Source organism: Triticum urartu, unplaced genomic scaffold, assembly GCF_003073215.2.
Source record: "Triticum urartu cultivar G1812 unplaced genomic scaffold, Tu2.1 TuUngrouped_contig_7312, whole genome shotgun sequence".
NCBI lineage: Eukaryota > Viridiplantae > Streptophyta > Magnoliopsida > Poales > Poaceae > Triticum > Triticum urartu.
The window spans coordinates 6,269-14,349 of NW_024118146.1; the positions used below are offsets into that span (position 1 = coordinate 6,269).

An 8,081-nucleotide genomic window follows, 5' to 3' on the forward strand; every position below is an offset into this window, starting at 1 on the left:
CTCGATGTTTCGATGAGAATTTCTTGACTTTCCATATATAGAAAGAGATAGACTATAAATGACATCTCTTATGTCAATAAGACCAAAGGGATGGATATTAAATGATAGGAAGTGCTAGGAAGTGAAATAGAATGAAATAGAGCCACTTTGGGCTTCCCTATGAAATGAGGCATGGAACGGAGCCACTACGAAGAAATTATGGGAGTTACGAAAGAAGCTTCGGACTCATATTGTTCATGGGTTGAGAGCGGGAGTTGAACTCTAGGAGGTCGAATCCCCCCTTGTTCCTCAGTAGCTCAGTGGTAGAGCGGTCGGCTGTTAACTGACTGGTCGTAGGTTCGAATCCTACTTGGGGAGATTTTATTCATTCTTTAATGTAAGAATTTTAATGTAAGAATAAAGAATTGAATTAAAGGGCTTGCTTTGACCCTTAGGAGTAGGTAACCCGTTCGCTATCCTTGTTTCTATTTCTATTGCATTCTATCTCATCGTATCACATTCTGTTCTACGATTCCACTTCGACAAAAGGAAAGAGCATACCTAAGTTCAATAGCTTTACGTCCGCTATCCCGATCATGATTTTCCTACCCTCAGGGGGAAAGTAAAGGCCCTTCCCCCTTTGGAAGGTTGTGGGCGAGGAGGGATTCGAACCCCCAACACCGTGGTTCGTAGCCACGTGCTCTAATCTTCTGAGCTAGAGGCCCAGCTGTCTCCACTGGATCTCTTCCCGGGGGTACCCCTTCATTTCAGGTTAAGAAGATGGGAAAGCGCCTTTCTCTCTATAAGAACAGTGCATTCCGAGGTGTGAAGTGGGAGAGAGGGGATGTGATGATTGAGGTTTTGAATAAGACGACCTTTGCATTTTAGATTTCGATCTTTTTCTTATTTCAAAATAGTGAAAAAGTCAAATAAGAGGTGTTAAGCTTTTTATCATTCTGGCATCGAGCTATTTTGCCGCAGGACCTCCCCTACAGTATCGTCACCGTAGTAGAATTTAACCATGAAATTCGGGATGGATTGGTGTGGTTCCTCTATGCCTAGGACACCAGAATATCGAACCATCAACGAGGAAAGGCATGAGATAAATATTGGCTAGTAATTGTGAAGCCCGGAGCGGTATTTTGACGATGTCCTGGAGGGTTACCGAATAGTAGAGGGACAATGCTCCAAGGATATCATGTTTGAGTGAATGTAATATATTTTATCCAGACTTTGTGTTATGAACCATGGCCTATAATATATATGCTTTTATCTGAAGTTACTTTCCTCCTGTGCAGCCGTTTTTAATTCTGAGAGTTTGCCAGTCGTCGGCTTCAGCCCCCATGTAGATGCTATAGGGGTGTTCGGAATAGCGCACGATCACACTTGACCCAACATCTTGGTCCGTAAAGGAGGTGTCTGCGCAGGGAACCAGACAATCAGACTATTCGGCTTTATCACTGTCACTTAGCCATAGGAGTTTGACGATGGGACTAAGTACTAGCCCCTGGCGCGTATGCGGCTATCCAAACTGGGATGCCTTAGGTGCATGACTGGACGAAGGCCAGTCCTTCGTATAATATGAAAGAAATCACAAGGAATTTATAGCAAGTCGCCGAATCGTCGACCAGCTCTCGTCTTATCATGACAGTCAGTTTTTGGCTTTCTCTACCGAGGTGTTTGAACGGATGAACCAGAAACACCATCGCAGTAGTTCTCCCTTTACTGCACTAGCCGAACAAGCGAAACGTAAGGTAGTAATCACAGGAGCTGGGCAACCCAACTATTGACCAAAGACATGATTCGGAGCTGATGCATATAATGCAATATTTGGGACACCGAAGTATACTCTAGAAGTATTTGGACTTTTTGAAAACATGTGTGGCCGAATAGAGCCCCTGGCATTTAAGCCATACCAAAGTATATATGGCAATCTAACGCAAAGAAGGAATGAAGATTTATGAAATAAACCAATACCGAACAAGGGTTCGTGAAAAACTGTTTCCATTATAATCTGATTGTTACGTCAAAATGTGCTATTACAGATAATGCCATAAAGATCAAGGCTATTTTACATGCCGAGAATTTGTACACAAGGGGAATTTGTATACAGGGCAGAAAAAGGAAAGGTATTCTTGAAGATTCCCTTGATGCCCTGCCGCACGTCTGCGTCGCTGTCGTCTTGGTGCGGAATCCTTTTAAGAGGAGAAATCGACGATCGTGTGTATAGAGGGGGCCTGTGAAAGAGCCCTTGTACGACCGTGAAGTGATTAGGTTTTAATGAACCTGTAATATTAGGAGAAAAAAAGGAAGGGGAAAAAGGTGAAGGTCCAAATAGGGTCGAGCCGCACTATGAACCTTGTCTGCAATGTGCCTCATCGTTGCCCAAGGTATTTTAAGTGCGTAGTTATGCACACACGGTACATATGCCGCGGTTAGATGGGGCGATTGACAGAGGCAGAACTGCTAGTCCAGCTCTGGATTTACCAAGCTGTCGTTCTGCAGAGTAGGCCGGACTCGTTTAACAGTGCCCGGGGGCTTGATGGCCGATGAAGTGTTCGACTTGATAAGGCCGCTCTGTACTTCGGTTGCGAGGGCCACGGTATGCTCCTCAATACAAAGGAAGTGTTCCATATTTCCATTGACTGTTATAACGCCATGCGGTCCGGGCATCTTGAGCTTTAAGTACACATAGTGCAGGACTGCATTGAAGCAGGCGAAGGCAGTTCATCCAAGAAGTGCATGATAACCACTGTGGAAGGGGACAATGTCGAAGATCAAGTCTTCGTTTTGGAAGTTATCCGGTGAACCGAAGACTACTTCCAATGTAAGGAACTCGTGCAACGGGCCTCTACACCGGGTATCACTCCTTTAAAGGTGGTGTTACTAGGCTTGATTCTTGACGGGTCAATACCCATTTTGTGGACAGTGTCTTGATAAATCAAGTTAAGACTGTTGTCGCCGTCCATAAGGACTCGAGTGAGATGGAATCCATCGATAATTGGATCAAGGACCAAGGTTGCCGAACCTCCATGACGTATATTGGTCGGGTGGTCCCTACGATCGAAGGTGATCGGATAAGCCGACCAAGGATTGAATTTTGGGGCCACCGGCTCTACGGTGTAGACATCCCTTAGCGCGCGCTTACGCTCCCTCTTGGGGATATGAGTGACATATATCATATTCACTGTTTTTACCTCAGGGAGAAATTTCTTCTGCCCCCCTGTGTTCGGTGGGCGGGGCTCATCATCATCCTCGCTTGGTGGCCCTTTCCCCTTATGTTCGGTATTTAACTTACCGGCTTGTTTGAAGACCCATTAGTTTCTGTTGGAATGATTTGCCGGCTTGTTGGGGGTGCCATGAATCTGGCAAGGACGATCGAGTATTTTGTCTAAATTGGATGGGTCGTCCCTGTTTCCTTTGAATGGCTTCTTCCGCTTACCGGGATTAGAGTTGCTGAATCCGGCATTGACCGTTGTATCTTCGGTTTCTTCATTGTTGTTCTGACGCTTGTGCTTGTTACGTCGCGGCCATCCGTTGCCGTCCCTGGCTTCGGAGGTGACGGGGTCATTGGTATTGTTGCTTCTACGAACTAACCAGATGTCTTCTCCCGCGCAGAAGCGGGTCATGAGTGCAGTAAGAGCGGCCATAGACTTCGGCTTTGCTTGGCCGAGCCAGGCAAGCCATTCGTCGCGGACACTATGTTTAAAGGCCGCTAGGGCTTCGGCGTCTGGACAGTCGACTATTTGGTTCTTTTTAATTAAGAACCGAATCCAGAGTTTGCGGGCTGACTCTCCGGGTTGCTGGACTATGTGACTAAGGTCATCGACGTCCGGTGGCCGAACATAAGTACCTTGGAAGTTGTCTCGAAATGCATCCTCCAAATCTTCCCAGCTACCAATAGAGTTCTCTGGGAGGTTGTTTAACCAGTGTCGTGCTGGTCCCTTTAACTTGAGGGGGAGATATTTAATGGCGTTGAGATCGTCGTCGCGAGCCATGTGAATATGGAGAAAAAAATCTTCAAACCATACCATGGGATCTGTCATTCCATCGTATGCTTCAATGTTTACGGGTTTAAAACCTTCTGAGAACTGGTGCTGCATTACCTCATTGGTAAAGCATAAGGGGTGTGCGGCGCCTCTGTATCGGGCAACGTCACGATGGAGTTCGGATGATATTTGTGCTCGTTTTTCAGCCCGGGTGAGGTTATTCTTATCACACCAGGATTTATGGCCGTCCTCTCGCATTGGAGCGCGCCCTCTTGATCCATAGATTGATCCGGCCTAACCGGCTCTATTGTCCAGGTCCTGGCGTAAGTCGTAGGTGTAGCTCGAAGCCGCTACCGCTTTGCCTCGACGGCGAGGGGGGGCGGGGTAGGTGGTGCGGGCTGGTGTTCGGCATAAGCAACCGCTTTGTCTTGCCCACGTGGTGGTCGGTCTGGTTCATCAGCATGATTATATCTTCATGGTATGAGCTCAAGGGCCTTGTCATCGAATTATGGCAGTAGCTGACACTTCAGATAACTCTTTGTTGGGCGCTCGAGGCCATATTCCTCGGCAGCTAGGACCTGTGTCCATCTGTCGTTGAGGGTGTCCTGTTCGGCTTGGAGCTTTTGTTGTTTCTTTTTAGGCTTCTCGCAGTTGTGATTAGCTGCCGCTTAAAGCACTCTTGCTCGAGGGGTTCCTCTGGCACGATGAAGTCTTCGTTGCCGAGGCTAACATCCTCCTCAGAGGTCGGTAGATAGTTAATTACTATCCTTCGAATCCTCATTCCCGACCGCTCGTCGGGGTTAACTTGTCCCTCCTCCCAATCATCCTGCTCGGACGCAGGCTCGGCAGGGTCTTCGGGATCTTCGGCATCGTCCGGAGTGTTATTGTCTCCGGTGCCGGTATTGCTTTCCTTTCCGTGACGTGATTTTGAGCAGCGTCGCTGACGTCGACGTTTCGGTGGTGCCTCGACGGGCTTGTCCTCGCTCGGATCCTTCCTGTCGTTGTCGTCATCCTTTTAGGTGTATCCACCATATAAACATCGTATGTGGAGGTGGCCGTCCAATGCCCGATAAATGGTGGGTCTTGGCCTGGTTTGTCTCTGGCATCATCGTCCATACTATCAATGTCTTCGGAGGCGTAATCTAGCATGTCGGTTAAGTCTTCGACGGTGGCTATCAAGTGGGTGGTGGGTGGGACGTAAAATTCCCTGCTCTCAGCCCCTAATCCGGGCTGGGCGTAGTGTGGAGGTGATACTTCCATAATGGCGAGAGATCGCATTAGGTCTAAGGCCTCGTTTAGCAGCGAAGGCCGGACAAGGAACTGAGGTACTATAGAGCTGGGCCTGGTACATGACCCCTGGCCGTGCTCAATGGGCGCAGACCCTAAGAATTTGGAGCTAGCCTCCAGGGGTGAGTTCGGCTCTCCAATGACAGGGAGAGTCTTGTTTGATTCCAGGTTTGCCGAAAACATAGTCGCCTCTGGGTTTCGGCAGAGAGCTCCGTAGTAGGAGAGGGTCCAGTGGGTTCCAAATTCCATCTTCGGATGAGGTGGTTCGCTCTGGATCTAAGGCCAGGGCAGGGATAATAGTTGGTACTTGAGCGGTTCCTGATGATTGATCCGGCGGGTTTCCTTTTTGGAGATGAGGAATAGCGGTCGAGACTGTGAACCCTTCAAAGATCAAGTCTCCTCGGATATCAGCGACGTAATTCATGCTCTCGAATCTGATCTGATGACCAGGGGCGTAGCTGTCGATCTACTCAAGGTGACCAATTGAATTGGCACGTAGAGCGAAGCCGCCAACACAAAAAGTTGACCGGGGAGGAAAGTTTCCCCGAAAACAACATCGTTGTTGATGATCGAGCGAGCCATCGAACCTTCTGCCGACGATATAGTGGAACTGTCAATGAAAGCACCAATGTCGGTGTCAAAATCGGCTGATCTCGGGTAGGGGGTCCCGAACTGTGCGTCTGAGGATCGAAGGTAACAAGGGACACAGGAACACGAAGTTTACCCAGGTTCGGGCCTCTTAATGGAGATAAAACCCTATGTTATGCGTGATTGTATTTGATGAGTATAGGGGTTACAAGAGTCGATCTACCTTGAGATCGTAATGGCTAAACCTTAGATGTCTAGCCTATATGAATTTTGATAGCCTCTACGGACTAAACCCTCCAGTTTATATAGACACGGGAGGGGCCTAGGGTTGTACATAGTCAGTTTGCAGAAGAAGGAAATTATACATCCGGACGCCGATCTTGCCATCCACACATAGAAGAGTCCTATCCAGGCACGGGAGAAGGTCTTCTACCTTGTATCTCTATGGCCCATCAGTCCGGCCCATATCACATAGCCCGAGCACCGAGGACCCCCTAATCCAGGACTCCCTTAGTACCAACTATCGATATCCTGAACAATGAGTATATATAAGCCATGGGATGAAACTAACCTCGATGGACAATAGAAGTCGTTCCCAAAATTGTCCTATGTAAGTACATCGAAAGGCATGTTAAGTAAGTACAACAGGCTAAACATCAACCAAATATATCCATGGTAGACACCATAATCTCCAAATGATAGCTTTAGTGTGCAGTTTTATGTATGCTAGTTAAGCAAAATAAGAAGTGAAAATGTGTGTTAACTACAACGGGCCTAACATTGAACAACAAACAAATATAGTCATTCAAACTGGTATTATGCCGGTCTAAGTACACTAGTTATTGTTAAATAAAAATGGAAAAACGTGTTAACTACAACATGCTTAACAACCAAATGTAGTCATTCATAGTGGTATTGTTGAAACTAATATTGATGAAATTGAACTGCACAATTCATACTTGCACATATAGAACATCACATTATGAATAACTGAAATAAACAAGGCATACTACGAACAACCAAAGAGAGCAATTGGAACTGGACATATGCTAACTACAAACAACCAAACAACCAAAAATCGTTAAAAAGAGGCATATGCTCGCTACAACAGGCTTAACGACAATCAAATATAGTTATTCATATTGGTATTGTTGAAACCGGTATTGATGAAATTAAACTGCACACTTCATACTTGCACATACAAAACATCACTTTATGAATAACTGAAATAAACAAGGCATACTACGAACAATCAAAGATAGCAATTGAAACTGAACATATGCTAACTACAAATAACCGAACAACCTAAAAAGTTAAAAGAGGCATATGCTCGCTACAACAGGCTTAGCAGGTCCCAAATATAGTCATTCCTATTGGTATTGTTGAAATTGGTATTGATGAAATTGTACTGCATAGTAAATAGTTGCACATATAGAGCATCATTTTCTAAATAACTAAAATAAACAAGGCATACTACGGACAACCAAAGATAGAAATTGGAACCGGACATATGCTAACTACAAACAACCGAAGAACCAAAAAAATGTTAAAAGAGGTATATGCTAGCTATAATAGGGTTAACAACAAGCAAATATATTTATTCCTATTGGTATTCATGAAATTGTATTGCACAGTAAAATGTTACACATATAGAGCATCACATTGTGAACAACTGAAATAAATAAGACATACTGCAAACAAAAGGGGCTTGACAAAACAAATGGGTTCCTCCCTGTGAAGAGGCATGGCAAAACTATCGATTCGGCCATCCCCTCAGCATGTCCGCGGGTGTTTTAAGATTCGTGCGAGTCAACATTTTGATGCGACTCAATCAACAAACAACCCAATTTCATACCAGACGGACTTGGTTGGGCTATATGCGGCCTACCAAACATGCCCCTATTGCACGCTCTCATTCTCGTTGAAGATCTGGTTTTAAACAAAGTAAAGATGGCTTCTGACTGCCTAAGAGTCATTCAAAATCTCCGGTCTAACACGTAGCTTGATGATAACTGCATGATCATTAAGGAGATAAACACTATGCGATCTTCTTCCTTGGGGCCATGAACGGCCCTCATGTAACATGGAGGCTCATAGACTAGCTCGTTTCGCTATAACTCTTAGTCTGGGATATACCTGGCCAAACCTCGGGCCGGGCCGGGCCTAGCCAAGCCCGAGGCAAAAAACCCAGGCCCAGGTACGGGCCGGCTCGGCCATCGGGCTTAAAATCTAGGCTCG

General features: G+C 46.0%; 1 non-coding gene across 1 annotated transcript; it reads left to right on the plus strand.

Annotated features, from left to right (window-relative positions):
- Window positions 1-285: 285 nt before the first annotated feature.
- On the plus strand, window positions 286-357 carry TRNAN-GUU. Its single transcript has one exon. It is a non-coding gene; the product is annotated as a tRNA-Asn (tRNA).
- Window positions 358-8,081: the final 7,724 nt, after the last annotated feature.